Here is a 21,797-nt window from a genome sequence, read left to right as displayed (position 1 = left end):
TTATTTTCCAGTACCTTTAGAGATTAATTCCGCCACCGTGATTAAATTTAAAATTTATTGTTAGTCAACATTTTGACAGTATAAAATTAATTACTGAAAGTGTAAGTCTTAGAGATAGTGTAGAACCCATTCATTGTTACTGTAGGTTCAATATCGATGGAATCCGTGAACGGCTTCCGGACCAGGGTTTAAACAGGTTTTGCCAGCGAAATAGCTACAGAATAACCTAGAACCCTATGGAATCCCGGTGCGACATGCTTTTTGCTCTTTGCTTTTTGCGTTTTGCTATTTGCTTTTTGCGTTTTGCTCTTTGCTCTTTGCTCTTTGCTTTTTGCGTTTTGCTATTTGCTTTTTGCGTTTTGCTCTTTGCTTTTTGCGTGTTGCTATTTGCGTTCTGCTTTTTCGTCAGTTTCTTCTGAATTTGGTGCCATATGTCACAATGCAAACGGTAAAAGATGTTGGAGATTGGCTTGATGCCAATGGATTGGGGGGCTATAGGGATAAAATTTCCAGCCCTAACTTTAGCTGGGTATGTGAATATTGTAATTAAATTACAATGATTCCGAGTCACGGTTCAGACTTAATAGCTAATGTGGAGATGAGTTGTAAAAGCAGTCCAGTTAACTCTGACAGGAGAGCAGTGCTGGCAGCAAGGGGACCCGGTTTCACATTTTTCTCACTATATGATTTTGTGACATTTGATGTCTGCACTTTCATACATATCAAATGTGTGTATATGTATCTGCACACAATGACCAGTAGGGAATGCAATCCTGGGGTTATTATGGCAGTTTACTAAATCTTGCAATTGTCAACAAGTAACATACTTTATACTACAATATATTGCAGTGGTTTTAAAGTGGACATCAGTCTAACCTTACTTCTGTATTCAATTTGATAAAATTTGAAAAAGGAGGTATAACTTGTGATCAAAGTATACATGTATTAGTTTATGTTTATAAATAATAGCTACTGCTGAGTTTTTTAATTATCCTTTGCCATTTTTTTATTCATTTTTTATGCATTTTATGATTTACTTTACTACTTTGCTGTATCAGTATTTTACATAAGATTAAACAATATTATAGTCTTTTTTTTATTTTTTAATTATAGAAAATGTATCTTTTTCTGAAGGATTTCATACATATGTAATATTTAATATTTAGATAAATGTCTCTGTTGCTAAGGGATCACTTCTTGTAGTGTAAAGAAACACACTTACTCTTGTAAGAATTCTAGGTGCAAGTCCTAGCAAGAAGCCCTTTGCATATTGACAGATCTTTATATGCACATAAACTGCTAAGCAGTTATCTAGCCTGACTAAAATGTGCAGTTTTTAATTTTTTTAAGCAAAATGAGTATTATTCATATAAATGAACATTTCAGTTTCCTACTAAATTTTCAGTTTTTATCCTTGACAAGATATTAAATAGAAATAAATTTAGGCGTATAAAAATTGTTTGTTACTAGTATCCCGACCTCCCCTAAATTTTTGGCCCGCCCCTAAATGTTTTTATGACCTTTTGAGAATATTTTTTTCATTTTTTTAAAAAAAAATTTGCAAAGCTGCACTTTTTTATGCTTTAAAACATGGTCAGTGATGTTAGAAATCAACTAACTAATGTTCTAAAAGGCATAACTGCCTTATTTGTATTCATTTTTTGACACAAAAATAATTTCTGAAAAATCACCCCCCTCCTCAAAAAAAAAAATGTTCCGACCTACCTACCCTAATTTTTTTAGCATGTTACCGGAAACAAAGAATTTTTTAGGCCTTACTGATTGAATTAATACTGAAAGTGCAGAAGGACCCATTACATATGCAGAAAAATGGCTAAAAACACTGCAAAGTCATAAATACTTGTGTCAGACTAATTTCATGGATTTCATGTTTGTGAATTAATCATTTTATCTTCCATAAAGTTAATTTATATCCATGGTTTCTGGTCCCCCTTAATACAATGACACAAAAGTTCAAAGTATTAAGTATTATCTGATCAAGTCAGGGGTGTCATTGGATGCCACCCAACTCATTGTTCCCAGATTTTGGATATATACAGTGTGTCATCAGAAAAAAATGTCAAAGTTTAAAAATTTACCCTGGAACTTCCCATCTTATCATGAAAAATGAAGCATATACATGTTGTTATTATTTGAAGATATGGATTCTATTTCCATAATCTTAAGTATGGTTCAAAATATTCAAAAATTATACTTGTGAGTAACTGTCAGAAAAGTTTTATAATAGTTTTTTTTTGTAGCCTTACTTATTGAAGTAATATATAGAACAGAACAGAACAGAACAGAAATTTTATTTTAGACTTGAGCATTATGCTCCTCGTCCATAAAACATGATACAATCAAATATATATGTTATACCTCATGTTGTCATGTATTATGACTTGAGAGAAATGAATTAAATTGAAATTGAACAATCAACAGTTTATTCAAACAATCATTTTAGCACCTGTCGATAATCCCATTAATGTAGATGTGATTAGATTAGCACATTGTTAATTGATTGTTATTAAATGAAATAAACAAACTAGTACTGATTATCATACAGTTTTAAAATCATATCAAAGTAAATTTTCGAATAAGTATTACACAATATCTTTTTCAATATGATATCGAGGTTATTGACAAGCATTTGCAGACAGACAGACAGATACTTTATTCACCCAAGGTATATAATATACAACATGAGGATATGCAATATGTTTTTTTTAAACAATGTAGTGTTTGTTCCGGTAGCAGTCAACAGAATATAAAATATGAAGCTAATAAGTTAGCAGTATACACAAGTGCCAAGGGGGAACTCGTAGAATCGTTTTCTCATAAACTCATTTACATAGGTGCAAATTACTTGTAATCATTCTATTCAAGATTATATCTGATCATATCTGGTTCTTTAACACACATATTTAATTATAAACACATGTAACAATACACTAATAAGCAAAGTTATATTACTATAATATGCAGTTAAACAGATTCTAGAAAATTCCTGTCTTTGGTTTAGAATTAATTAAAATTCTGACTCCATACCAATGAAAAAAATCAGGCTCCAAGTCAGATTTAAAATATATATATATATTTATATCACTCTGAATGACATATCCTTGGTTCAGAAACTGCATTTAGGTTTAATATTTTATAATTTATTATATAATAAGGTTTTTGTATATCATAACATAAACACTTTTTTTCTGAGCAGCATTTCTTTCATCATTTATATATTGGACACTGCTGAAGAAGAGTGCCAGATTAATTCTGTGTAGAGTATGTAAATTGTTACTTCAATATGTTATTCTGATAATTTGTTGAAATCCTCTTAGAATTCAGAATTAAGCAATCACAAATTGCAAAATTTTACGGGGGAGGACCCATACTCCCCCCATACAGAAATAATACAACACTATCTCAAAATTCTGGTGTGTTTAAGAATATGCTTCTTTAAACATTATCAATCAACTGTCATTAAAAAAATAAAAATACTTTTAAGCAGATGTTAATGTTTCTTTCGTTTATGATCAATCATTTATCATATCAAAGTTTTTTTGTAGCTAAAAAATGTCAGCCCAGAGATGTTTATATGCTGTTACGGACGCGACCATCGGGAAAATAAAAACAGCGTCATTTAAGTTATGGTACATACAGTAGCCAGAACTAAGTTTCTTGAATCTTGAACTCAGAAAAAGTGTGACAAGAAATCATTAACATTTATTTATTATTACCGTTATAAAGTTTGATTAATGCAACAATCAACAAGATTTTGAATAAAATAATTATAAAGATATGAATAAAAGTTGTAAATATATATATATAACCTTGGACTTTACACTTTCTTTTGAGAGGAGTAAAGTCCTAGGGTGTATTGTCAAGAAGTGTAAAGAACCTACATTTGTTGTATTATGCAGTTGAACATCTACAAGGCATCCATCACTGCATATTATAGTCACTTTTTATTTGTTGATGCTGTAAAAGATGCAAATGGATGTGCAAATCGCAAAAAGCATAAAGCAAGAAGCAAAGCGCAAAGAGCAAATCGCAAAAAGCAAAACGCAATAAGCATAACGCAAAGCGCAAAGAGCAAATCGCAAAAAGCAAAACGCAATAAGCATAACGCAAAGAGCAAAAAGCATGTCGCACCGGGATTCCATAAGAACCCTGATATTGTTTCGTTACTTCGAAAAGAAAAGGCTTTATGCACATATTCTAAAAATTGAGTGAATTTAGGTAATCTCGCGATAAAAGGCAAAGGGTTTTCTGGTATAATTTTATTGATAAATGTTCGGTTTACGGCGGGAGTGGGGGTGGGGATGGGGTGCAGTATATATATTGTTCATATAGAATAAGGACATAATTCGGGACTTAAAGGTATTTAGGGGTTTTTGTTTGGAAGAGGTTGTGGTATTTATACAAGTGTACTTGTTTCTATGCGACACGAGTACAGTAATGACTGAAGGATCTTCATTATTCTATTTCAGGGCCAGAAATAATGTCACAAACTTAAACTGAGATTCTAACATAAAGTTTTATTGATGGTTTATGCAATACAGAAAAAAAACTCTTAACATTGAGCGATATTTATAGGCAGCGCCAAAATTAATAAATACACAATCCACCCATTAATAAGTCATTCAGGGCTGTGCATTTCAACGCCGTCTAGTCTAAAACTCCATCTCGCCCATACAGCCGTTCTAAATAACATGAGTACGTGCAGTGTCAAATGATATGAGGTTATTTAATTAACAGTGTTGAGTACAATACTAAATTCTATTGGACCCGTACACAGAAGTAATTATCTTTTGGACGAGGCGGACCAAATATGGGTAATTACTGCTGTGTACGAGTCCAACTGAATACAGTACTGTACTCAACAGTGTTTACCTCTTTATTTCAAACCATAACACAAAAAAAGAATTGACAGAAGTACAAATATTCAAACGATTTCAAATGACGATTGGAATCATTTCAAAATGCTCTACAGCAAACATTAAAAGTCTCATAATATGTATGTAAATGCTAGAAGTGTGTTATATCATGCTTTTACTTAACAGCGCCTAAAGTGTTGAAAACAACTTTTCATTAATTTTTAAACGGAACCATGACCATCGTATAGGAAATGTTCTCACTAAGAAAATGAGTATTCACTCCCATTATCGCAATTTTATTTTTTAATTTTACAGGTGTCTGCAGACGAAAGTCAACATACTAGAGAAGTAATACCGAACGACTACTCGTCCACAAATATGGATATTTTGGACTCCAGTCCCGAAATATGAAAAAAATATCGCTTTGTTTTTTGGACTGTAGGTTTCTGATATTGTAATTTATATATCACCTATGTATTTTCAGCCAACTGGAAGCTTTAAATTCTATCACATGATTACACACTAGAAGCCAGTATTATACTCTGCGATTTAAAATGCATTTACATTTTCCTAAGTATGTATAGCAACATCCGAAATCTACAATCCACAAACTCCATGTTTTTTCATACTGGACTCGAGTCCCAAAAATCCACATTTTTTTTCATATTGGACGAGACAACTCTTTCGATTTTCTTAAAAAGTGTCATTTGGAATTGTAAAAAGATCCAACTAAAGAAAATTTACAATCAGTTAAAATTTTGAGAGCAAAAGCGCGTAGAACTGGCAAACAAAAAGTCTTGGTAATCATTCCTTTCTAAACTAAAGCAGTAAAACTTTAAAAAATGCGATAACTTTTGTTAATTTTGAGCGTAACATGTCAGTAAGTGTTAGCACTTATTTTCTTAGTTAGAACGTTTCCTATCCGATTATGGTTTTGGTTCAGAATTTCATGAAAGTTGTTTTCGATTATTTTAGCACTGGGAGTAGACTAAATGCTGGAAAATTATGTGCGTTGTTGTTTGTCATTTCAAATCTTTCTTTTTTATAGAGTGAAATAAAGAGGTAATTTAACAGTGAGTCAAAATACTGAATTCAATTAGACTCGTACATAGCAATAATAACCCATTGAAAACGTTGATTATAATTGTTTGATGAAGAGGGGGTTTTTTTAAAAGAAGATTGTCACCAAGTGTTTGCAAAATCTTCTTTTGTATATGCAATGGACTGATTTGATTTGGATAAATGACCCAAGTTTCAGGTTTTTCTTTACTACTAATTTTGCGAATCCCATCCCATTTTTTTTAACTGATAATCTGGAATTTAGTTTAGAAACGAATGATTACCAAGACTTTCAGATTGCTTGTTCTATGCGCTTTTGCTCTCAAAATTTTAACTGATTGTAAATTTTCTTTAGTTGGATCTTTGTACAGATTTGTTATTCATACTGAATTTTAATGGCAGCTCTGTGCGTTTCTGAACAGCGGTCTTACAGTCATCATTATATCACGGTTTATTTTCATGTTTACAATTTCTTGAAGTTTTCGAAATGGACTTATCAGCAATATCGGATAGAATAATAGAAAACCAATCAACAAAATCATTAAAATCTGTGAAATTCTCCAAAGTCATCTTTATCTTTTTCATTGTGACATAGCGCTTGAAATTGCTTCCAATCAGCTTTATCAAATTTAAAATATAAAGGGTGGTCTGAAGGTAGACTTAAATAATAATTCGAAAATGGCCACTGTTATGAAAGTCATCTAGTACTTTCCATTCAAAATATTCAGTTGACAAATTGTAAAATCATGTGAAGAAAAGTTACCTGTTGCAGGATAAAGGTGTTTTATTTTTATTTATCATGTAATAAACAGAGAGCATTTCTTTCAATAAATGTTTAAATCATTTGACCTCTAGAGTTGCGGTCAGTACAGCCCCAAAACTAATGATGACCATTAAAATTTCCCATAAGAATTTTTAGACTTTGACGACGATGTATTTTGATACTTTGGTATATTTTATACTACTGGCAGTGTTGATCTAGCTGCTGAATTTTGATCAAGTTGATTCATAGGATTAGTTGCACTTTTTTGATTTTCTTTTTTAATGTCGGGGACAAGTATAGAATCTGTTTGTGTAGACGCATCAATATACTGCGTTGTTTTGCTGGTGTTAGATTTTGTTATTGACGGTGAAATGTTTTAAGGTTTTAAGTGGTGGAAGTGTAAATCTATTTCTTGAAATTTGTCTAGCTTCCGGGAATCCAATGCCCTGTGTGAACTTAACATGGAGAACCTCTTTTTCTTTTCGATCTTCCATGTTTTGCAGTGACGAGACTTGGCTGAATGTTGCTCGCTGCAATTCAAACAAAGCAATAGACGACTGCAGGTATCTGTTATCTGTTATCTCCGTGTTTTCACCGCCTTTATAGACGAACCACTTTTCGTGTCTGAATCGTCCCACAACCACGAATTAACATAAACAAAATATGTCCAACTGTCTATTATGATTGAAAAATCGTCTTACATTAGATGACTAGGCTGATGCAGTTTTGTACCCATTATCATGATTAAGGCTTTCTGCCAGATTAATAATTGTTTTTAAATGTCTATAACGTTCATTATGAAGATTGAACAACAGACGTCTGCATTGGAATTCTAGATCTGAGAGCTTTTCAAAATGGTTTTTATACTTCCACGTTCTACATATGTGTGTACAGTCTATAATAATGTTAATTTTGTCATAAACGGTAGATTCTTCCCAGTTATAATAATCAAGCTGCAACAGTTCATACTTTATCTCACTAATGATTGGTTTACGCGTCGCAGATAGGACACCACAGTGAAAAATGAAATGTTCGAGTGTCTCTGAGGCATCTAAGCACAGGCGACAAATGTCATTTATTTTATTTTGATTAAAAACTGCACGATTTGTCTGTAAGATATAGACTCCACACATTACTTTCAGTTTTACCGGAATTCTGTTTGCCTCGTATGCCGATTTCGTTGGTATTTGTACTAGTGGATGTGGTTTATTTGGCTCCATTTCTCTACAATTCATATGTTTCAGAGTTTTGCTACTTCTAGAATTGCATGTGCCCAGACTTTATTTACCTTAGTATTAACAGTTCTTTTCCATTTTGATTGTTCAATAATTCTTCTGGGTCCCCAAGATCGTATTTCCGAAATATTTTCTTTACCTCAATAAATTAGCTCGCACTCTTGACTGATTTAACGCTGAGCTGACACCTGGCTAAACGCTTTTCCACCGACTCCTCGCTTTGTCTGCATACGCCATTAAACAAAATTAATGCCTTTTTGTGGATTTGCGCTTCTACAGGGAGGTAGCCGCTCAAGATGTAAACTGCTGCATCTGACGTGTTTGTTGGTAGGGTGAGAAGTTGCTTAATTAGTCTCTTTTGAAATACTTCCAGTTTTTCAGTAAGACCTTTTCCAGGTAATACGATTTCAAGACCATATAATAATATCGGCGTAACGTACACTTTAAGTATGTGTAGAGCAGATTGAATATCTAGTCCACTTGTTCCGTGAAGTCCTGCAGTCATAAAACTATATACCGTCTTTCTCGCTTTCTGAATGTTATGAGACACATTTTCTTCAGCAGTACCATTGACTGTTGTTGACCTTTTAATACCAAGATGGGTGCTGGTCTCTACGTTAGATATTGGGTTTCCGTAAATACTATAATTATTTGGAGAATTGGTATCATGCTGATGAGAATGACCATTTTGACTGCACTTTGGGCAGATGTACTCATCTTTACAGTTCTTCTCGTTGTGGCCAAACAATTGTAGCACTAAAGAGAATGTGGTATATAAGTACTGACTTTTGTACCAAGATAGCCAACATTTACGAAAGAAGGAAAGAAGGTAGAAATGAAATGCCAATTGTAAGAATGATAGTGTTTGCTTTGATTTCTTTGCCTAGTCGTTTGATTTTGATGCGTCTAGCAGCAGTGACATATTGTGCAGTAAGTTCTTGCACAATATTCGTCTCTGATACCCAGGCAAAATCAGGACAACGAATGACCCCTCAGACAGTTCAAGAGGGAGAAAAAAAGAAGACCGTATACTGTGATACACCTGAACCCCAAAGTACGGTGTGCAAACCACTTACATAGGTGATTGAAAAATGATGTAATGCTAAGTAGATTATATGCTTGAGTTGGTCTTTCGACCTTCATGAGCAGGGCCTCTGTTCGCAATTTCTTTACAGAATTTGTTAAATTCATATAGATGTAAAGCACCAGCTACACTCTCGAGTGTTTTCTCTAACACAAAAGGAGAGATGATTGTCCGTATCGTCCATGGACTGAATCAGCAGACATCTAGGGAGAACAATTTTGAAGTTGATAGCCATCAAAGTCTGTTTCGATATGTGGTCGTTTATTTTTATTTATATTTTCCATATTAAATGATTTAGATTCGACAAGCGCAGTCCCCACCCGCCGCGGAGTCCAGCAAGGGAACATATAAACAGAGCGGATATCCAGCTCATACATATTAGGGATACTGTAGTGATATACTCGGCCAGGTATTTTGCAGTCTTGTTTATTGGAACTGGTATCCTTTTGTGAACAGAACGCCACAATTCTCAGATTTAAAATATATCGACAAATTACGAGCACGTTGTATAATCCCGGAGTCAAAATCCATATAACTTTGTCAAATGTGGTAATATTACAAAAATAAAGACGCTTATGTGAGGTCAAAGGTTGATATCATAAAACTGGTTCTAAGTTTAACATCTTACGATTCGTTATATATTTTGAAATATGTAATATATTACAGTAGTATATAACGAGGCGTTTCGGAGAGTTGGGGCAGCGGTGCAGCGGGGCAGCGGGGATTTTAACCGTTTAACCCCAACCGACATAATCCCTTTTTTTTTCCCCCTTACCCCCTTCAATGCGAAATCTTGGGAGTGTGGTCGAATTCAAATCTTATAAAAAAGTTTTGAATTTTTTAAATTCTGGCAAAATTGTTAAATACAACCAAAGGGTGCTGCGCCCTTTGTTCCATTATAAAAAAGTTTACGTCACCTTATACAAGCTACAAAGTAATGTTATCCATATGATTCATTTTGGGGATATTAAAATATTTTACGCCGTTTTTAAATTTCTTTAGTTCTGATTTGTGTGAAGACAAGCGCGGTCTTAAAAAAATTATTTAAAAATTAAAAAAAAAAGTAAAAAAAGGGAATTTTTGTATAATATAAACGAAAGGATAAGCGCATTTTACTAATTATTATTTGCACGTTTTATTTCTTATTTATTTCCATTTTTTTTAGTGACTGAAAAAAAACACCCGCCCCGGGTTTTACAAATGCACGATTATATTTTTTCTTTTCATTTTTGACTATAACAGAGAAAAACTATGCGCTTAGTTTTTCAAAAAATATCCAGTCAACGGAGCATTTAAAAAATTAATTTGAATTTAAATTTTTAAAAAAAATCAGAAAAAGCAAAGTCTGTTTAAAGGTTTTACAAAATTACACAAACAGAAAATTTTCCCCTTCAATATCAACTGGCTTTTTAGTTATCGAAAAGGGCGGTAATCAAAAAAAAAAAATTCACTAATATTTTAATTTTAAAAATAACATTCAAGTTTTTGGCTGCTTCTAGAAAGTAAAATTTGGGATTTCCATGTACATATTTTTTCATTATTTCAACCGCATTTATTGATCTTTCTAGGCTATATTGACAACGGAAATTTTCCTAATTCACAAAACTGCCAAGTCGGCGTTTGTTTCGGTCCCCTATGCTATTTGCAAAATCTTAGATGTAGTTTAAAAAAAACTTTATGCTTAGTCCCCAAATATTTCAGATCCGTACAATAATAAGGGAAAAACCCCCCCAGATAGCAAAAGAAAAAATTTTTGTTTTCATATTCATTTTTTAAAAATACAAGGGGTTTTTTTTATTTGCTTTTATTCTATGTTATTAACCCTTAAATGGATTGTGGGGACAACGGGATTAAAGAAAAAAAAACGCCCCCGAAGTACAAAAAAATAATCTTTTTGTAAAAAAAATAAAACAATAAAAAACTTCTATTGTAGGATGTAAAACTACCTTAGTAACGTTTTTCTAAGGAAAAAACCCCGGCATTTATGGGAAAAAAGGCAATGAAAAGGAAAAGTTTTAAAAGGTTATAATGATGAACGAATATTGGGGGGAACCCTTTTTTGTTTTTTTTTTCTCCCCACTGCCCGTCGGATAGGAAAAAAAAAAGCCAAAAAACTTGTGTTACACAGGCGGGTTTTTAAATCCTTTTGTCCTATTTCTAAATATTCTTGTCTATTTTTCAACAAAAATATTTTTAAAAATCCATCCTTTATCAAAATGTATAATTTTCCCCCACGGGGATGGTCAAATGTTTAAGTGTTTACCATCTGTAAGCAAAGGGTTCCCAAAAGATTGCCTTATTGCTTTTCAATTAATTGCAGGAGCTGTTTTTTTAAAAAGTTTTTCTGACAAGGCACAAAAAACTCAAAAATTAAATGACGTCCCCGTTTCAGAAATAGAAAGTTACAATGACCTGCCATTGTGCGTTTAAGTCATTTGGATTTAGTTTCTTACATTGTTCTAGGCAGAAAAAAAAATGGCGTGTAAAACATTTGTTTTTTTTATATTTTTTAATGAAATGATAGTTAAACAAATTGAAGGGTATTGATTACCACTTTTTGTACACTTATTGAAACAATTAGACGGACTTTTTCTGGGGGACGGAAAATTAAGCCACCAAACAAAGTTTTGTCACGACAAAAATTAACAATTATGTCCCCGTTTATTAAAAACTGGGCTATTAAACCCTTGGTTACAAGTTTTAATTTAAAAAATAAGATTTTTGAACAAAAATTTAAAGTGAACATTTTGCTATATATTAAGAAAATTTACTCATGAATAAAAACTTTAAAACGCAGTTAATCTTTTCCCCATTCCAGTCTGGGGATTACAGGAAATGCTGGGGGCCCCCTTGAAACCCCGTTTCCGGGTTGAGTGAATCAAAAACCTATAAATACAAAGAAATGCGCTTTTCTAAATTTCCAACTCACGCGGCAGAGGGCCAAATCTCACAAAGTCATTTTGCAAATATCTTGTTTTATTAAAGAAGAAAAAATGAAAAATATCATAATAGATCAGGAATTTATCTAAAAAAAATGAACTTATTTTAAAAAACCGACAACAAAAAAAAAAAATTTTTTATGCAAATACAAAAGCCTTACATTAACAGCAGTATATTAATTTGCCTTTAAAATCGCTATAGGGCCCAAAGTTTAAGTGCATTTCTTAATCATTTTGATTTCAATAAATATACTCTAATAACAACATTAAAAGCAGTTAATTGTTCCATTCCAGTCGGGGGTTACGTAAAAATGATGTGGGGTCCCTTAAAAACCGTTCGGATGAGTGCAATCAAAAGATTTTTAAATATCAAAGATTTATGATTTTTGTCCCCAATATCTAGATTGCCCCAATAAATCGGAAAATCCAGAGGGTCAAAAATTAATGTTTTGTTTTTAATTCTTTTTTATTTTCAGGTTTTTTTGTTTTTATTTCTTTTATTCAAAAGATTTTTTTCCCACTTTAAGCGCAGTCGTTGACAATGGGGTTTAAAAGAAAAAAACCTCCCCAGGGGGAGTAACGTAAAAATAATTCTATGTTTTTAAAAAAAAGTAAGTGGCATTCTTATATATAGGTTAAACACTACCTCTTTGTCCTTTAAACCCGATTTATGGAGAAAAGTGTAAAACTAAGTAAAAAACATTAAAAAATTTGTTATGTAGAACAAAAATTATTTTAGTATTTAAAAAGGCCCCGCCTTGCGGGTGTGCGCTATCTGATTTTTTTTTTGTGTAATAGAAATATTGTCCTCCCCATTTTTTTCAAAAGTCTAAAAAGGGCCCCTCATTTTTGCCAAAAAGCAGGTTAGATTTTTTGTTTTTTGTTTTTCAGTGTCATTTTGGGGATGGTGAAAAAAACTGTTGCAATTTTTTTAAAGCAATGTTTGTGTTTAGGGGGAAAGTTGCTTAAACATAATATCAACCAAGAAAATGATTTTCTAAGCCCAAAGGGGCAATAATTATTGCAAAAAAAGCGGGGGGAGTTATGTTGCTTGCTGTACGGGTCGTTATGAGGGTGAACAAGTGTTGCAATTTTTCAAACAATGCCTTTGATTTTTAAGAAAAAAAGTTGCCCCAAAAACAAAAAAAAATTTAAAACCAAGAATTGATATTTTCTTTTTCCAAAAGGGGCCTAAATCTTGCAAAAATAGGATGGAGTCATGTTCTTGCTGTACAGGGTAATTATGATGGTGAACGTGTTGCAAGTTTTAAAGCAATGCTTGACGTTTGGGGGGAAAAGCTGCCCTAAACATAAAACTTAAAAAAAAAACAAACCAAAAAGGGGTAATAATTCTTGCAAAAGAAAGTGGAGTTATTTTTTTTTGAGTACAGGGTTGTTATGATGGGAAAAAGTTTCCCAAGTTTCAAAGCAAAGCTTTGTTTGTTTAGGAAAAAAAAGTGACCTAAACAAAAAAATTAACAGGCAACGCCGACGCAGCGCGACGCCGCCCCCGACGCCGCCCCGACCCCGACGCCGACGCGACAACCGTCAAGTGTGAAAATAATCTCTTTTTTTTTTCAAAAAAATCAGATGGCAAAAAAACAAAACGAAAATTTTAAAAATTAAAAGCGTTAAAGGGTACTAAATTAACTGAAAAATGTTAACTTTAAAAAAATCAAAGCGTAAAAACGTACTGAAGTAATTTAAGGTTTTTAAAAAATTAATGTTCTTAAAATTGTAAAACTAAAACGGGGTGGTTGTATTAAAAAGCGTTAAAAGTACTTTTTTTATTTCAGGGAGAGACCTTCCCTGTTATCGGGGAAGATCATTAAAACCCAATCCCCCAAAGGTTTTAAACGGTTTTACTAGAAAATTTTTTTATACAAGTTAATTCAATTTTCCCCATGATTTATCAAAAAGAAAAAAGTCTTTATAAAACTTACTTTAATTTCTGTCTTTTTCCCCAAAGGATTATTTATAAAAAAAAATTATCAAAAAAAGTCACTTTAAAACATCTCCTCTTTAAATTAGCAAAAATTTTACAAAAAACTGAAAAAAACTTTACCCCGTTTAATTTTTAATTGAAAATGGGAAATTTAAAGTTAAAAAAGAGTCAGGGGGGTTAACAAAGACTTATTCTATTGTAGAAAAAAAACACGTGGCATTCCTTTTGGGGATACAACCTCATTGTTGTTATTTAATGTGAAGAATAACACCGAGTTTGTAAAAAAAACTTTGAGGGGTTTTTAAAACAAAAGCTTTGAAAGTACTTTAATTTAGTCGGAGACACAAAAACTTCCTGAGGTTAAAAAAATGTTCGTTTAAATAGAAAAATCGTCGCATTGACAAAAAACTTCCAGAATGCAAAAAAACTCGTTTTTTTCCCTTAAAATTTAACCGGGATTTAACATTTTTTGAGGCTGTGTAGTAATAAATATCTATTTATTTTAAATTTTAAAAATACGAAGTATATTAAATGGACGAAGCAAATGTTTTTTTCCCCACAACACCAAGTGTGTGTATACTCGAGTTTCTTTAAAATTTAAAGTATGCTAGGTACGTGTAGTAGCTAGATTGTCGCTTTCATACATTGTCTCGGGTGTAGCAAGGTTGGTCCCCCCCCAAAGGGATATATTGTTTGAATAATAAACCGAGCTGAAAACCCCAAAGCGCTTATATCGATAACAAAATTTGTCCCCGGGGAGAGCTGTTTACTTATTATGGCATATCTAGCGGTATTGCGACGAAAAGCTGTTGTTTGAAGGGGGGGAAAATGAAAGGTTTTGGCTGTATGCACGAGTTAAGACATGTTCATGTTACAAGTGAAAGTAAAGACTATGAGAATCTCGATAAAAAAACAACCCCGCCGGAGGAGAAACGTTTGGGGGAGCCAAAAAGCTTTTAAACGCAGCACGCTGCTAAAAATAAGAAACGAATTAAAACTAAACGTTGACAATTTTTTTTCCTCACGGGCAAAAAATGAGGAGGAACTTCAGTTTAAAAGTAAAAAAATTGATCCCCCTCTCGAATTTTTAAAAAACGAGATGTCATTATAGAACCATGTAATTGTACTTGGAAATGAAAAGTGTTGTTTCCCGGGGGAGACGGAAATAAAAATTTTTGGCTGTATCCCGAGCTTATAGACTTTTTCATGTTAAAAGTGAAATGTAAAGCTATCGAAAATCTCGCATGAAAAACAATCAATCCCCTGGAGGAGAAGCGTTTTGGGGGTTTCCCAAAAGGGTTTCTAACGCAGCCGCAGGCTTAAAATAGACGAATATAAAAAAAACTAACACGTGCTTTTTTTTTCCCCACTGGAAAAAATGACGGAGAAACTTCAGTTTAAAAGTAAAAAAGAGTGATCCCCACACGGAGGAAAAAGGATTATCAAGTAGAACCTTTTTACCTAACAATTCGGGGCAGTTCCTCCAAAAGGAATTTTTATCCATTGGTCTTTTACCTTCGTTCATATACTCATTTACATTTTCCATAAAGCATTTACTTAAACTGAAGATAAACTGGTCGTTTTTTAAATAATCTGAACGAAATTTAAATTATAGCCGGGGTTTTTTATGATTACTATGCGTGTAGTTAAATGTACTAAAAAAAAAATATAAGAAATAGTGTCTTTAAAAATATCGTAGTCTATAAAAAATGTTCTTTTAAATGTAGCGATATATTTTGGGTCGTTATGTTAAAGTTTTTCAACTTTTTTCTTTTCATGCAAAATTATATAAAAAACAAGAAAAATAGTTTGAATTTAGGATCGTAAAAAACAGTTTTCTGTAAATTTTAAATGAACCGTATTTTTTTAAAGGGACTTCTGGTTAAAAAAAATGCGCAAGCAAATTTTATTGATCATATCTTAAAATTTTAATTAAAAAACAAAGCGTTGAAATAACTTTTTTTTATTTATTTCAGTGGGGAAAAGATCTTTTTTGTTTTGAGAACATAGTATCTTTGTGTTATAAAACCAAAAAATTTGAATTTGTTTTGACAGAAACGATGAATTTTTTTTTTGGTTGACGTATTGGGTACACAATAAAATAATCGTTTTCCCTTTATCGTTTTTTTTTTCTTCAACATCGTTTTAAAAATTGAAATCATGCCTTTTATAAGGTCTCAAACATTTCAAAATGAGAATTGCATAACGATATTCGTTTCGTCGGGGGAAATAAGATTTTGTTTTTTTCCTTCTTAAGAGGGAAAAAACCAATTATATTAAAGTTCTTGGCCCCCTTCGTAAATCTTTGACTAAACGCTATTTCCACATTCTCGGAAATAAGACCCAGTCACTTTCACTGTTGCCTCAATTTCAAATTCACTTTGAAAAGAACATATCGATAAAAGTGTTTTAAAAAGAAAAAAAGTCTCTTTTTTTAACCCCCTGTTTTTGCTTCCTGGAAAAAATGGGGGCGTTTTTTTGCAAGAGGGGTTTTACGGTCATGCCCAACAGTAATATAACGGTTGTTGGTCTTTCAACAGTCGAAAATTTTTTTCCCACTAGATCCAATGCAATCCCATCTTTTATATTATTTAAAACTGCTTTTCGGCCTGTTTTTTAAAAAAGCGTGTATTTGATGAAAAAATCAGCAAAAAGCTATTTCTTTTTAAAAAAAATTTAAGATATTTCCCTTTAAAACGAACTAGAAAAACACGATGTAGGTAGTGAAGGGCTCAATGATTTACTTTAACAGTGCGTTTCAAATTCAGTTAATAATACAAAATAAATCGTACATAGCATGGGAAAGGACTGTTTGTTAGTTTAAAAGGGAAACGGGCAGTTTCCAATATTTCTAAGAAGTAAGTTAAGTAAAAAATTAAAATTTAAAACTTTAAAAAGTTGTATATATGTAGTTATTTCTATTATCAAAACCGGGGTTAATTGGCCCTTTCCAGTTGAGGATTCTGTGCAATGCTGTGGGTCACTAAAAAACACAAAACCAGATGAGCGTATTCATCTTTAAAAATACTGAATATTTGAAAATCAGTGTTTTTCATGTTCTTTAACAGTCAGAGTAAAATTCTTTAAAATTTCCGATTTCGCGAATTAAAACAAACGGGTGATCACGTATGGCGCTTCCCGCTACGAGATAGAAAAGATAAGTAGAAAGAAACAATAAAACATTCATGGGATCCCTAGTTTTTAGTCATTTTTTTCTGAAAACCCGTATTGTAGTCTGGTCCCCGAATTCTATGAAAAAGTTGTACGGTTTGTATAATTTTGTCTGTCTTTTCATGAAAAAAAAAACATGAGTTTAAAAAAATATGGGTTTGAGAAACATTGGGGACGCAAAAAGAAAATTTTTTAATCCCTTTAAAAAAAAACCAACACTTATTTCCCCCCATGTCTTTTTACTTTTTTATTTGGATATTAGTATTGCTATGTGAAAACCCTCTACATTTTCGTTTTCGTTTGAATAGTAAATAGATTATTACTGGCGCGTGGCTATCTTTCAAATCTGAAAGGCGTTTAGCAAAAAAAAAAAACTTAGCTGGGCAAAAAATTGCCATTACTTTAACAAAAAACTTTTTTTGGGGTTATCATTGTTCTTAATATCAATAGTCTTTACAAAAACTTCTTAGGTTTACAAAAAAGTTGATTAGCGTTTACAAAACTTCCCCGGATGATAAAATATCCCAAATCCCCTTTAACAAAAATTCCTGGAGTTTACAAAACTGCCCCCCGTTAATCAAAAAACGTCGACATTGACAAAACTTACCAGAATGCAAAAAAAACTCGATTTTTTACACTTAAAATTTAAGGGGTTTTTAACTTTTTTTGGGACTTTTCGCGCAAAAACATCATTAGTCTTTAAAAAACCCCCCTACAACTCTATACAAAAGTTGATTGCGTTTACAAACTTCCCGAAGAAAAAAATATGCCATTACCTTTAAAAAAAAATTTCCTAGAGTTTAAAAAACTGACTCGATTAATAAAAAAAAATCGATCGACATGACAAAACTTACCCGAATGAAACAAAAATCGATTTTTTCACATAAAATTTAGGGTTTTAACATTTTTTGTGACTTTCGCCAAAAAAAAACATAAGTCTTTAAAAAAAACTTACTTAGGTTATAAAAAAAAATTGATTAGGTTTAAAAAAAATTTACCGGATGCATCAAAATATGCCTTAGCTTTAACAAAAATTTCCCTGAGAGTTTACAAAAATGACTCGATTAATAAAAAAAAAACGTTTGACAATGACAAAAACTTCCCGAATGCAACAAAAAATTTTTTTTTTACACTATAAAATTTTAAAGGGTTTAAAACATTTTTTGGGGCGTTCGCGCAAAAATGCAAAGTCTTTACAAAAAACTTATTAGGTTATACAAAAATTTGATTAGGTTAAAAAAATTACCCGGTGCATCAAAATATGCCATTATTTAAACAAAATTTCCCTGAGAGTTTACAAAAAGACTCGATTAATAAAAAAAATCGATTGACAATGACAAAAATCACCCAAATGCAAAAAAAAAACTTTTTTTTTTTACACTTAAATTTAACGGATTTAACATTTTTTGAGGCTGTTGCGCAAAAAAAGCTTAGTTTTTAAAAAAATTACTTAGGTTATCAAAAGTTGTTAGCGTTTACAAAAACTTCCCCGAATGCAAAAAATTTATGCCATTCCCTTTTTAAAAAAACTTCCTGAGATTTTACAAAAACGGGACTCGTTTAAATACAAAAAATGATCGACATTGACAAAAACTTACCCGAATGAACAAAAACTCGTTTTTTTTACATATATAATTTAAACGGGTTTAAAACATTTTTTTGACTTTTCCCCCAAAAACATCATTAGTCTTTACAAAAACTTACTAACTTATACAAAATTTGTTCGCGTTTAAAAAAAATTACCCGAATGAAACAAAATTGCCTTCCCTTTGTCATTGAAGCCCATGACCCAAAGTACCATTTAAGGAGGGGGTGTTGCGAGCGGGATTTGGCGAGTTTGTACCACCCACAAAAAAGTCCCCTTGGTTTGTCACTCAATGGTATTCCCGCGCGGTTTATTATCTTTTTATTTTCCCCTTTAAAATTTATCCCCGCTTTATTATCCCCCCTTAGGGGTGTTTTTCCCAGGACACAATGCAAAAACTCGATTTTTACATTTTAAAATTAACGGGATTTAACATTTTTGTGGCTTTCGCGCAAAAATGTCATTAGTCTTTACAAAAACATAAAACTTATCAAAAAAATTGATTGCGTTTAAAAAAAACTTATGAATGCAAAAAAAAAAAAAAAATATCCCTTTCCTTGGGTACACTATGGCTACGGTTGCGTAAACTCCCCGTTCTTAAAAACTGCTTGGGCAAGCCCCAGAAAGCCCCCGGGGTGTGAACATTCACACCAAAAAGTCTGAGACCGGGGGCCTTGGGGGCCCTTGACCGAAGCAGTTCCAAGAGCGGGGGGGGAGTTGGCTCTTACAAAAAATTGATTAGCGTTTACAAAAATTCCTGAATGAAAAAAATTCCCTTTCCCTTGGCTACAATGGCTACGGTTGCGTCAATCTCCGTCTTTGGGAATGCTTCGGTAAAAGGCACCAGCAAGCGCCCTGGGTGTGAAATTCACCCCATGCTACTGGCCCAGGGCGTTTTGGGGTGTTGCCCGAAGCAGTTCCAAGGACGGAGAGTTGACGCTTTCAAAAAATTGATTGCGTTTACAAAACTTCCTGAAGCCCCCCAAAATATCCTTTTTCCCTTTGGGCTCCCTATGGTCGAGTTGGTCAACTCCCTTTCCTTGGAATGCTTGGGTAAAAGGCACCAGAAAGCGCCCTGGGTGTAAACATTCCCCCAAAAGCTATGAGACCAGGGGCTTGCTGGTGCCTTGCCCGAAGCGTTCCAGGACGGAATTTTGACGAAACTGTAGCCTAGTGTACCCAAGGAAATGGATTTTTTTGTTGATTCGGGTAAGTTTTTGTAACGCTAATCTTTTTTTTGTATGAGTTAGTATGTTTTTGAAAAGATAATGCCATTTTTGGGGATCCCACAAAAAATGTTAAACCCCGTTAAGTTATATGTGTAAAAATCGGTTTTGCATTGGTGTCCGTGGTGTAACACCCTAAGGGGAGATAAATGAGCGGAGATAATTGGGGAAGATAATTATGATATGAAACCGCTTTGGGGAAATCCCAGTTGGTGAAAAACCAAGGCGATTTCTTGTGGGGGTATAAAGCTCGCCAACCCGCTGCAACACCTTCCCCTTTAAAGGTACTTGGATCATGGATTCAAGGCAAAGGAAAATGGCTATTTTTTTTGATTCGGGTAAGTTTTTGTAAACGCGAATAATTTTTTGTATAGGTTAGAAAGTTTTTGAAAAGACTAATAGTTTTTGGGCGAATGTCAAAAAATGTTAAATCCTTTTTAATTTTTGTGAAAAAAATCGAGTTTTTGTTTGCTTCGGGTAATTTTTTTAATTCGATCGATTTTTTGTTTTAAATCGAGTGTTTTTGTAAAACTCTAGGAAGTTTTTGAAAAGGTAAGGGTTTTTTGTTGCATTGGGTAGTTTTTGTAAACGCTAATCAATTTTTTGTATAACCAAAGAAAGTTTTTTTTAAGATAATGCTTTTTTTGGCAAAAACACCCTCAAAAAATTTTAAAATCCGTTAAATTTATAGTGAAAAAAAAAGATTTTTTTGTTGCATTGGGTGGTTTTTGTCTTTGTCAATCGTTTTTTTGTTTAATCGAGTCAGTTTTTTTTAACCTCGGGAATTTTTGTTAAAGGTAAGGGATTTTTGATGCATCGGGTAATTTTTTGTAAACGCTAATCAATTTTTTTGAAAACCAAGAGTTTTTTGAAAGTTATGTTTTTTTGCGCGAACAGCCTCAAAAAATGTTAAATCCCGTTAAATTATATTGTAAAAAAACGAGTTTTTTTGTTGCTTCGGGTGTTTTTGTCATTGTCAAACGTTTTTTTTGTTTTATCGAGTGTTTTTGTAAACTTCAGGAATTTTTTGTTAAAAGAATGGCTTTTTTTGATGCCCCCCGGGTAATTTTTGAAAACGTAATCAACTTTTTGTATAACCTAAGTAAGTTTTTGTAAAGACTTTTGTTTTTTTTGCGCGAATAGTCAAAAAAAAATTTTTAAAACCCCTTTAAATTTATAATTTAAAAAATCGAGTTTTTGTTGTTTTCGGGAGTTTTTGTCAATGTCGATCGATTTTTTGTTTAATGGTCAGTTTTTGAAAATCTCAGGAAGTTTTTTTAAAAGGAAAGGGCTTTTTTTTGCATTCGGGTAATTTTGTAAACGCGAATAAACTTTTTGTTAGGTTAGTAAGTTTTTGAAAAGATAATGATGTTTTTGCGCGAATAGTCAAAAAAAAGTTAAATCCGTTAAATTTTTAGTGAAAAAAATCGGTTTTTGTTGCTTTGGGTAAGTTTTTGTCAATGTCGATCGTTTTTTTTGTTTTAATCGAGCAGTTTTGTAAATTTCGGGAAGTTTTTGTTAAAGGTATTGGCATATTTTGTTTGCATCGGGTAAGTTTTTGTAACGCAAATCAACTTTTTTGTATAACCTAAGTAAGTTTTTGTAAGACTATTGTTTTAATGATACTAATGTATCCCACAAAAAGAAGTTTTTTTTTAAAGGTAAGGGCATATTTTGTTGCACTAGCTAAGTTTTTTTTTTTTTCTAAACCCCTTCAGTTTGAAAAATGCCCCGGCGCCAGTAAAAATCTATTCATCTATTCAGCGAAAAGAAAAGGGGAGAGGTTTTCAGCTATGCAATACAATATCCCCAAAAAAAATGTTTTAAAAACATGGGGATGAAAATGAAGTGTTGGTTTATTTAAGGCTTTTTAAAAATTTTTTTAGGCGAATGTTTCTCAAAGTCTGTTTTAT

Source organism: Mercenaria mercenaria, chromosome 15, assembly GCF_021730395.1.
Source record: "Mercenaria mercenaria strain notata chromosome 15, MADL_Memer_1, whole genome shotgun sequence".
NCBI classification, from domain to species: Eukaryota; Metazoa; Mollusca; class Bivalvia; order Venerida; family Veneridae; genus Mercenaria; species Mercenaria mercenaria.
Note: the sequence above shows the minus strand (reverse complement) of the source record.